This window comes from Lissotriton helveticus, chromosome 2_1 (genome assembly GCF_964261635.1).
Source record: "Lissotriton helveticus chromosome 2_1, aLisHel1.1, whole genome shotgun sequence".
In the NCBI taxonomy this organism is placed as follows: domain Eukaryota; kingdom Metazoa; phylum Chordata; class Amphibia; order Caudata; family Salamandridae; genus Lissotriton; species Lissotriton helveticus.
In genome coordinates, this window is record NC_136059.1 from 1,035,255,473 (window position 1) to 1,035,267,729 (window position 12,257).

Sequence of the window (12,257 nt, forward strand, 5' to 3'; positions counted from 1 at the left end):
TTTCGCCACATAAGCTGAAAGGATAAAAATCCAGCACAAACATGTTATCCAACACAATCCTATGAACTTTAGCAAGCCTATTAAGACTCCACCAAGAATTGTTGTTGAGTTTGGCAGAAGTTTTTCCCTTTACACGAAAAGGCAATTTGATTCTAACAAGATCACTTACATATACATTTACAGCCCTATCATCCTGAAGAAGAGTTGTTTCAAAATGGACCACCTTAGCAACAAATTTGTTCCTTTTGGAAGATTGATGACATCATTTAGAAGCTTGATGGTTGAACACATTGTTACGAGTCTTATCATACATGTCCTCAAGATCTACCACAGCTAAATTCTCTTTAATCCTAGAAAGTGTAAAACTCAAAAATGGCATTCTTACTATTATTATGAAAAAGGAAAAAAACCTGTGATAGAACGAGAAGCTGTATTATAAGCCCAGATTTTCTCTGAAGCATTTTTTTTACTTCCACCCTATTGGCCTGTGGAGCTTGAATGGACTCTTCTATGGCTCTATTAAATATCTCGACAAGACCATTCATATGTGGTGAGTATAATGCAGTTTTGATGTTTCTAATACCTCTAGCAGGAAGAAAACATACAAAGTCATTCAAAGTGAACTGCACACCACTGTCAGAAACAATGCAAACAGATAACCCTTATTTACGAAAACAATCTTTATGAAAATCTGTTATCACCGTGCTAGTGGGTTGAGAAATCTACTTGTACTGAAAAATGTACAGTGGCGAACAGAGGGTTGAGGCAGAGACCTGTCAATATACTATATGGAAGGTAAATACTGGTGCTGGAAACCAAGGAGTACACCCCTCTCTACCCCATATTTGGAAAAAGCTACAAACCAACATAAGACAGAAAGTGGTTCCGCACTCAATAAAAGAGTCTGTAGATTTCAAATGGAGGTTAGTCTTTATATGCACGTCGAAGAATTTCGAATACAATGTAGTTTCTTTTTTTCAAACAAGTTCTTTATTAGAATTTATTTTATGTAAAGACAAGTCAGGCAGATAAAATAAATTCCAGTAGACTATTCAGAAAAATAGTAAATTAGTACAATAACATACAACTTACAGGATGGAATATTTGAATAAGGAACAAGTAGATACAGAACCATCTTCTGCCAAGGGCTATCAGGAAATTCAGACACACTATAACCAACCATGAAAGTAATGAAAGTTATGTCTGAATTGGCACATAAAGAACATTGCTCGACAAATGAATACATTTGACAGTCCATGTACGGCCACTAAAGACCTCTCTAGATCTTTTTTAGTGCCAGTTTCACCCAAATGCCCCTCACGGCACAGTTCTAAAATGGTATGTCTGAATTTTGTTGGGGGTACAATGCGATCATCTTTTGTAAGAATGCATTTAAAAATAGACACATCATCCTTAACCTTCCCAAAAACTTGCATCTAAGAGGATAACCATTTGTCCCTTGGCCAACCTTTATTTGTAAATTCAACAATTTATAACAACTCCTTGGCCTGTTGAGTAGCTTTCAACCAACTGTCCATGGGCACTTTTCCAGACCATTCATTCACCCAAAACATCTTCCGCAGTAGCAACTACACACTTTTCTACCAAATCCAAAAGATCCACATGGCAAGCTGGAAAAGTAATCAGCAACTACATTACAAGACCCTGGTATATTATTGGCCATGAAGTTGTATTCATACATCTTGGAAAGAATTCTGACTAAATGAGCTGAAGCCTTACCAGTGTCATTACCATTTAACAATGACAAAAGGGATTTGTGATCAGTCTTCACAAGGAAGCTTTTTCACCACAGGTAAGTCTTATGTTCAATACCCCAAACACAAGCTAAAGATTGACATTCTATAGTAGAGTTTTTATTTGCTGCTACAGAAAGAGGTATAGAGTTAAATACAATGGTTTTTCAGTATTGTTAGACTTCTGCCTCAACATAACTCCTAAACCATCCAAACTGGAATCGCCATTCAACACACACTGTTCCTTGTAATTGAAAGGAGACAAAGTGGCAGCATTGATAACGGAAGACTTGATTTTCTCAAAAGCATCCTGTTGTTCATCTCCCCAATAAAAAATGTTCACCCTTCTTGAGTATAACTCTGAGTAGTGCAGCAATCTGAGAAACTTGGTTTACAAATCTAGAATAGAACTCACAAAGTCCTAAAAAATATCTTAACTGATCCTTTTCTTTTGGAGCAGGTATGGTCTCAATGGAATTAAGTAGTTTGTTTTTAGGACAAATATCTTTACTAGAAATAACATGACCTAGATAATCAACCTCTTGAGTAAAAACCTTACATTTCTCCATCTGCAGAGTCATCCCTTTGTCATGTATAACCTGCAATACACTGAATAACCAGGTATTATGTGTCTCCACATTATCAGCAAAAATCAAGATGTTGTCTTGGAATACGATGACACCCTCCATCTCACCAAAAGGGAAAACATGCGCTTTTGAAAAATGGACTCTGCAGATGCTAATCTGAATGTACCTAATAGCTCTGTCATGGGTAATACAAGCGGTTAGATGCCCATAATCCTCTTCCAACTCTTTCTGATTGTAGGCAGACTTGAGATCCAGATAGTAAAGTATTTGGCTCCACTAATCTGAACAAGTAATTCTTGGATTGTTTCCCTCAAGTTGTCAGCTGTCCCTTTGCCTTAGTCCCAGTCGTAATGGGCACGCCACTTGATCTGGTCCTGTCTCTCGCCGCCGCGGCTGGTTTGGGCTACTCAGACCTATGAGTGTACACTAGTACGTGTAATCGTTAGGGTATTGTAGATATTGTTTATATGTATATTTGTATGTCGGTTTGTGAAATGTATATATGTATTATTATTTGTGTTTTTTTATTAATTTATGTAAAATCAATTGATGCGTCAGAGACCTGCCCAATGGTATGGGTATATAATTGAATCATTGGCATTTGTCGCCATAAAAAGTGTTGAGAACGTGAAGGTAATTAATGGTGCCTCAGACGGAAATAAATGAGTGATTCATTTCTCCATACTCCTTTGTTTTTCATCCTTTTGATGTACCATTCCCATGTATAGGAGGGTCATTTGTGCGTACCCCCCTGGTTGTACCCCGGATTCTTGTGCCTAAGTAGCTGCTCTTGTATTTTTTATTAATGCCGTGCATAATAATTTGATCGCATAAGTACTGCTCATTAATAGATCCAAAATCACAGTTTCCCGTAATTCTCAATAGGTTCCGAAGCCATTTGATGTCAGGAACTAAAATTAAATACTTTTATGACCATATGTGGTTCCACCGTAAAATGTAACTTCGACCAGTCCATTGCCTCTGTATATTCATCATAGTCTTTAACACCTTGAGGTGCAGGAAGACTCAGCAAATTATCAAATATCTTCTGTGCCTCTGTGCCAATGAAATTGAGTAAAAGATCTTTCTTCCTTGCCATGCTAAAGGAATTGCCATCAATAGCCACCATAAAGTTATTAAAAAGCCATACCCACTTGCTCCACTTCATGGGTATATCACCAGGATTCTGGAACAATGGAGGTGGAGGAGTACAGCACTGCTGCATAATGACACTTGTACAGACATCACAAAGAGAAATAAAAAAGAGCACGAAAATACCTTAAAACGCCCCCAAAAAGTATAAAACAGTAATTATACACCCTGAAGAGTTTTCAGGCTGTATGTGATTCCTGACAAGGTTATAGAGGAATGCGGAGTAAAGACCAATAGCAATTAAACACTTGAGACAAACAAAAAACAAAACATAGATGGCAGCGTGTAGAGAATGTTCAAGCCGGGTGGCTCGCGGCAGGCAGGGACTTGAGGCACCATTTAACAGGAAGGTGGGACATATGAGACGTAAAAGCAGGGTGGCTCACAGACAAGATTTACACAGCAGGGGGTTTGCGCAGCCGACGGTACGTCAGTAGAAGGTGACACCATCAACAGCCAGTGCAGCTTACCAGAGTTAGCCGATAGATCAGATTACAAATAAAATGCAACCGAAGACAGGATGAAAATGGCCCCACAAGTTGGCTGCAGCATAAAATCCGTGGTGACAGGTTATGAGGTGTGTCGAGGTGGAGCAAAAAACATATGATCTCCAGGTGGACAGATCTGGCAGTGGTTAAAACCACAGTTGGGGACCAAATAGTCATCACCAAAAATGAAATAAACACAAAGACAGCCAGGTATTAAGCTGAAGTGTTTCTTTTTTTTAATAGCCCCCAACAACCAGGACATCCATCCAAAACGGGTGAGAGGCATAAACTGAAACTGCCTCATTCAAATATATAGCAACCAAACTTTTTAGAACAAAGCCTGAGTAGTGCAAGGTGGAACAAAGGAAAGAAAACGCCTTGCACTACTTCACGTGGAACAAGGAATAAAACACCATATCATCACAATATAAACATGTTATGAAAGAAACTACACCTGTGTTTAAATAATCTGGGCTTCAGTGCCTTGTAGAGTGAGTCGAATTTCCAGTGGCCATCACTTAGTCTGATGGTCAAACTACCTCTTCCATCCCTGCTCTTCACTGGTCTTGAGCAATTGGAGAGTGGACAACAATGTTAGGAGTGGACTGGTGAAGAACAGGGGCTCCCTTAGGGCAGGCAAGTACTGTTGTGTTCCCCAAAGGTCAACAGGCCTCTTCAAAAGCACCTTCTTGTACAACCACTTGTCTTGAGTGCGTTTTTCAGTGCTGCCAGGGTCCCTGAGCATACAGCACACAGGGCGAAATGATACACAGGCCCCACAAATACAGTCTTAAAATATCCATAACTCCAAGCCAGAATTATTGAATATGCACATCATCGGCATTAGTGGGGGACAACATTCATGTAGTGTTTTTCTGGTGAATCATGCATCATCTAGCCATCCGTTCCACAAAGGGAGCATTCGGAATGTCTGGTCAGCTCCCAAAATTCCATAAATGGTGATGATCACTGGTACGAGATGTTTTTTTTTTTTATTTCCATAGAAATTCGAGACCTTTTATATGGAATAACCATTGCAAACAAAAGCTTCACCACAGAAGCAATGTTTTTATTTGCTGTGGTCCTTTTGAGCCTGATAATCCAATGATAATGTGAAGAAATACCTCATTGATTTTCAGGGAAATCATCTAAAGGTTTTTAAGAAAATCTGTCCTGGCAGTCCGCAAATTACAGTTGTCAGCTAGAATAAAAACCTGGACGATTTCTCTTACCTCTCTTTCTTTAATAAACAAACTGATAAATAGAACTATCCAATAGCATCAAAACCGACTTAGAATTCTAGTTCAAATATTGAACATACAACACTGTGCAAGGTAATTTAGCGAGAGTAATATTGCAGAATGCCAAAAATTGAAGATATTGTAAATACGACTGTTAGAATTTAATTGACAAAGTTCCAAAAATCCTATTTTTCCAAACACTTGCTCAAACGTGTACAGCTCCTTCACATGTGCTCACTCTCTCCTTGCAGATATCTTGATGTAAGTGGATGCAAAAAGGTGACAGACACTGGGATCCAGGCCCTAGCAAGAACCTGCCATCAACTTTGTTATCTCGATTTAAGTTCTACGGGAACTGGAAAAAGGGGGTAAGAGGTGTTAAGATCTGACCATACTGTAATTTTAACTGATATCAACTGTTATTCCATTGTTATTTTTGTGTTTTTAACGGGCTAGTGTAAGTGGAACATTAGGTGAACTACGAATGTGCGTATCATTACTTTTTGTTATCTCATGTAATAATCAAGCATTGTAAAGCTCATTTGGACATAAGAAAATGATGTGCCCTGGGCAATGTGTTTTCATATTCGCTGTGTAAAAATTGTGTAGGACTGCATTTTTAACAAAAGCAAGTTTATTGTGAAATCTTCTTAGATGTTGTGTATTTTGAGAATCAGTAAAATCACGAATGTGTGAATTATGAATCTTGCCGCTGTTAGTTATTAACAAATTTATGACAGTGTGTCATGATGACATCAGACAAAGCATAAGAATGAAAGAAATCCCTGAGGAGAAACTAAGGAGGAAAACTCACAAATGGAGAAAGTGGCAAGTGGCTGAAAGAGAATAGACATATTTACAGAGGAGAAACTGAATGTCCTCATTGAGCAATTATCCAAGGCAGAGGAAAAACTGTGGTACATCCTCATACTAATTAATTTCAACATTTAAGCAGGCCACTTGGTTGCACGTACAAGAGATACAAGCAAATGCAAATGCCATTGAAGTGACACATAGACGAACATAGGTAAATGTGATGTAGCAGCTGACACCCCAGGAGCTCTGGTGAATGTCATCACAGGAGTAGTGTATCTGAAATTGACACAGTAGTCATAGAACTACCTCTCAAAGATGCAGGTATGACACAGTACACATCATCTGACATTGCATTTATGCCACAAGTCATGGTTCCCTAACACAAGTCACTCTTTAAAATTGTCAACATATGTCCAGGGCCATAAGAGTTATGGAGCATGAAGTATGTCATGTATGTCTGCACTCAAAACCGTATATTGTCGCTCCACAGAGGGGGATGCAATTTTCCATCTCCCACAAAGGCCATCACCAAGAATTATTAACACTTGACCTTTGCTCGGTTATCCCCCAACGTGTCCCTTCTGAGCAGCCTAGCAAAGACCAAGTTAGCAATGACTTAAAGTGGATCTAGACACAATTCAAGCTAGTAATAAGAACATCATAAAACAGACCTCAACATCAACAGAATGAGATTTGCCACAATTAATCTAGAATGATTGGACATGCAGACCCATCTGTTGTGTGAGCAGATGTGCATAAGTGACGTGATGCAGAGGTAAAGAATAGCCCATAATAGGCACATGCATTTTCTTAGTAGTCATTTTGTGTCAATGTCTTAAAGGCTAGCACCAACAGAGCATGGGCAACATGTGACAAAACAAATCTGATGTGTATGAAGGAACTTACCTTACATTCTTCCAAGTACAGAGAATGAGTCAAAATGAGTCTCACAATGGACATGGTTATTGATATATTCCAGCTCATGAGGAAACAAAAAAAAGAAATCTCCATGCCTCATTGTTACACCGACTTTTAAGTGCTACTGCATCACCACTAACCCCAAGCTGACTTCTCTGCCAGAGAAGAAGGCATGGTACCATAATATCATAGTCAGCATATTGTCTAACATAACTATAATGCTGTGTGGTATCTTGGTTACTGGCTCCCTGGTAATGGAATACCACAGGTTCTGGAATGTTGAAGGGGTTGTTGTGGCAGTTGAAGGGAGTTATGCTAGTAGCTACACGTAACTGCTTGCTCTCTAATAAAGTACACACTTACCTTCCATTTGCGTGGATTCATCATTACAAAGTGGCGACATTGGAAAAGGAAGCTGTACCTCCTTGTTGTTAACCCCTTCCAGGCAGATTACGAGCTCAGCTCGTCATGAGCGTAACCTGCCGTGCGCTCATGACGAGCTGAGCTCGTCATGTAACGCTGTAATTTTTAAATTGACGCGTACAGCGGGAAAAGCGGCCGCATTGATGCGGTTAAACAAGATTTGCTGTCGGGCAGTTTCGGAACCTTGAGGAACTGCTGTGTACCAGGTAGCAGCAAGCACAGAGAGAGGGAGGAGGCTGGAGTGCTGGAGTGTCGGAGGCAACAGTGAACTTCTGCACAGTCACAGTAAGTCATATTTGTTAAGGAAGTTCTGGCTGATTTGGGAAAACTACAGTTAAAGGATCAGCACGAGAGCTGCGTGTGAGTGCCCAGTGAAGATTGCAGTTGGAGGATCAACACGAGAGCTGCGTGTGAGTGCCCCATGAGTTGGTAGGCACTTGTGGCTGACATGAGCGCTGTCCTTTATTGCTTGGCAACTTTCCAGGTTCCCCATGCAGGCACATCATGCACGTCACTATGTATGCTACGCAGCATGAAGCCATTTTGAGGAAAGGATCGTCACAGGAGTTTAATTCCTAGTAATTGTTCAGCGCACAGGAGAATTCAGCGCACATCGCAGTGATGCACACTCCTGGACAGCGCAATCACATTAGAAACACTGGTTGCATAAGACACACATATTGGTGATGCACACACCATTTCTTTTACGGTAAGCTTATTTTAAGAGGTCCTTGTGTGGGCTGTGTTCAATGCACACCTAGTGATGCGTACACCTTTCAGTAAACACGTACCAAGGTGTTGTTGCTTGCAGTTTTCGGTGTTACGCACACCTATCCATAACCTCCTCAGTAGCATGAGGTGTGATGGAGGAATTATTGAACAAATTTAGGCTAATTAATAATTTTCTAAATTTTGGAATAGTAAACAATTACCTTATTCTTCTTTACTTGTACTATCAATTTATATTTGGTTCTAATTCCTATGAGTGGTGGTATGTTTCTGCAGTAAGTTTATTTAAACAATTACAAAAAACAATGGGAGAGGTAGGGAATTACAGGAACACTCTCTTAATCCCCAGTGATATGACAATAAACAAAGGAAGAGAGGTTAATGTCTCTTGTAAGCCACTTAAATGGAGCCTCAAAGACTCGAGAAGTTCACACCCTATTTGGGTTTGAAAAGAAAGCCCTCACACACCGACCTAGTCAGTGTCATGCTTCATCATCGGGCCCCACCGAAGAGACCTAATGCCTCTTCGGTGTGCTGCGACGCCAGGAGACTGCGGAGCTGGTATTGTGTGATGGGTGTGTTGGAGGGTTAAATTAAACTTTAAAAGTGTCTGAAGGGTATCTACAAATTTTTTTATTAATGATCCCTAGCACACAGTAAAAAGAGTTCTATGTGTCTGAATTATAAAGCCAAGGTAATGGATGGTTTAATTCAGAGATAACTTAGTCAACATGTTTCAGCCTTAGTGTTGGTTTAAATTTACCTAGGCATTCATCAGGACAATGTTAAACCCCGGCGGTATGGACTCTCTAATCGTCCACCCTAACCTGGGGACGTGAAAGTGAAAATGAAAAAAAGTGTTTAAAGTGCATAAAAATAGGAAGAGCAATTGCTCATTCCGAAAAATCACTCCTAGTTATGGACATTGTCCTGATGAATGCCTAGGTAAATTTAAACCAACACTAAGGCTGAAACATGTTGACTAAGTTATCTCTGAATTAAACCATCCATTACCTTGGCTTTATAATTCAGACACATAGAACTCTTTTTACTGTGTGGTAGGGATCATTAATAAAAAAATTTGTAGATACCCTTCAGACACTTTTAAAGTTTAATTTAACCCTCCAACACACCCATCACACAATACCAGCTCCGCAGTCTCCTGGCGTCGCAGCACACCGAAGAGGCATTAGGTCTCTTCGGTGGGGCCCGATGATGAAGCATGACACTGACTAGGTCGGTGTGTGAGGGCTTTCTTTTCAAACCCAAATAGGGTGTGAACTTCTCGAGTCTTTGAGGCTCCATTTAAGTGGCTTACAAGAGACATTAACCTCTCTTCCTTTGTTTATTGTCATATCACTGGGGATTAAGAGAGTGTTCCTGTAATTCCCTACCTCTCCCATTGTTTTTTGTACCTTAGCAGCGCACAGCTGTGAGAGTCTGTTTTTATTCCAGGCAAGATAACTCATCTCGTGTCATTGCCTGTTTTACTTCTTTGCCCTGATCTCATCATGGCGAATTTAGGCTTAACATATTCAGAATCTGAAATAGAGGAACTAATGTCCGACCCTACTCTATTTGCAGACCCACATATTTCCCAAGCCATAGCTAATACTACAGAATGGGAAAATCTTACCGAAAAAAAGCGCGAACATATTCGGACGATCTTACATGGTACTATCATGAAACAATATCTCATTGCAAACACAGCACCGAGGGGCCTACTAGTCACCAATGCCCCTCGCATCTTCCTCAATGATGCAACCTTCAGGAAAGATTGGGCCATGATCGCATGGCATTGCACGCGTGATTGGCTGGTCTTAATTATAAAAACAGCTTTCAGATTATCTGAGGCATTATTGATCGAAATTAGAGAGACTGAATCCACCTTCAAAGCCACAATAACTGGCTATAAGAAAAGGCTGGACGAAATAAACAAAGAAATGAACGAGTATAAGGACAATCTAATGCAATCAAAAGCTACAAAATTCCAAAAAGATCTAAAAAAATTTGCTTTTGATACAGTATATCCTTACTCTGCAGCCACTTTCGTCCCCCCAGTCAGAAACACAAACAAATCAGATCAATCAGATGATAACTCCTCCGACACCAGCGGATCGAGCAATGATTCCTCCCTGAAAACAAGAAGAAGAGGGAACCGTGGGAATAGGAATAACAGAGCGAGACCTGGCAACCCGAATTACCATCAACATTGGCAACCACCACAGATGGAGATGGGCCCAGCCGCCTACCCTTACCAGCAACCCCAATACCCTTTCATGGGTTGGAACCCAGCTTTTATGCCCCCAATGCAATTCCAAAACCAATACAGACCGCCTTTTTTAGAGAGCGGCCGGAGGGGAAGGGGCAGGAGGAGGGGCAACAACAACAGAGTCTCCTGGACCGAGGACGACTCGGTGTCGAACCACACGCGCAGCAGTGCCCAACAACCAGGAACGAGCGGACTGTAAGTTTAGTAACTAATTTGTCCAAACGAATCCTGTTACCAATTGAAAACCAGGTTCTAGAAAAAGGCCTAGGTTTCGTCCCTACAGCCAGACCCGACAAATTCAGACTCCATTGTGAACTTGCCGGTTTTTTTCGGAAACTGAAATTAAAGGCATTTTTTGAAGGAAAAACAGACCCTAACGAAGCGATTAGGAAAGGAGATACTGGGCTGAGACCCAATTCAACATTCACTCCTCCTCCTTATACGGTACCAGCAGCCATCACTGCTTTTGAACAGGCAGTGTTTAAGGATTTGGAGGCAAGCCAGAACCCCAAAATATTCGGGAATTTCACGACTGCGGAATATAAGGCACTAGAAGCTCTACAAAATGACAATTCAATAACCATAAAACCGGCCGATAAAGGCGGTGGTATTGTCATACAAAATACAAGTGACTATGAAAAAACCTGTGAAGATCTTCTGAATGACAACAGGAATTATATCCCATTAATGACTGATCCCTCTACTGACCTGACCAAAAGGATTACCGCTTTAGTCAAACAAGCTGAAGAGAATGGACACATCTCTAAGAATGAAGCAGAATTTCTGAATACCAATGAAAATATCATCCCATATTTTTACACACTACCCAAATTACATAAGAACCGTCTACCACCACCAGGTCGCCCAATAGTATCCGGCATTGGATCACTTCTGGAACCTCTGTCAAGGTTCTGTGACCAATTCTTAAAGCCTTTGGTACAGACAACCCCTTCCTATCTGAGAGATACTAAAAGTCTACTACGTCTCCTGGCAGACATCACATTCGAGGTTAATTCAGTCACGTTAGTGACCCTGGATGTGGAAAGCTTATATACAAGCATCCCCCAGGACGATACCATCAAAGTCCTGGGTAAGGCATTGGACTCAATTGAATGGAATTACCAAACACCGAAAAAATTCATTATTGATTGTGCAACAATAGCACTCAAAGAGAATTTTTTCTCTTTCAAGGACAAGTTGTTCCTTCAATGCTCAGGGACTTCGATGGGTAGTACCTTTGCCCCAAGTGTGGCTGGGCTATATGTGGCGGAGTTTGAAGCCCAACACATCCTTCCTCCAACTGCGAAATTTGGCTCGTCAATGCTTTTGTGGAAACGTTACATTGACAACATCTTGTTGTTATGGACAGGCAGTGAGACTAATCTGGAAGCCTTTTTGGTGTGGATCAATACCCTAGATAACAATTTAAGATTTACCAACACCACAAGTAAAACTGACATTGTCTTCTTGGATGTACTAATTACGATATCTGGCACTTGTCTAACCACTAAAACTCATCATAAACCAACAGCAAAGAACAATCTATTAGAATTCAGTAGCTTTCATCCACGCCCCCTAAAAGAGAACCTGCCTTATGGGCAATACCTTAGGTTAAGGCGTAATTGTAGTAGCATTACTGACTTCAAAGAACAAGCCTCGAGTCTAACTGAAAAACTAAAAGACAGAGGATATCCTCCGGCAATCCTTAACAAGGGCTTTAAGAGAGCGAGAAATCAGCCGAGAGAAGTCTTGCTAGAAGAAAAAACCAACAGCCAAGACTTGGTACCACTCACTTGTGTGACAACATTTAATGGGCTGTCAAACTATATGAAAAAAACCATAAACAAGCATTGGAGTATCATAAAATCAGCAAAAAA

The 12,257-nt window shown here is 40.5% G+C and overlaps 1 long non-coding RNA gene across 1 annotated transcript in view; it reads left to right on the forward strand.

The window, feature by feature from the left end:
• The window catches only part of LOC144819583 (uncharacterized), a 182,842-nt gene that overhangs the window by 2,850 nt on the left and 167,735 nt on the right, over window positions 1-12,257 (forward strand). Inside the window, exon 2 of the long non-coding RNA XR_013607452.1 lies at window positions 5,474-5,590. This is a non-coding gene — a long non-coding RNA (uncharacterized LOC144819583). The remainder of the gene's footprint in view (window positions 1-5,473; window positions 5,591-12,257) is intronic.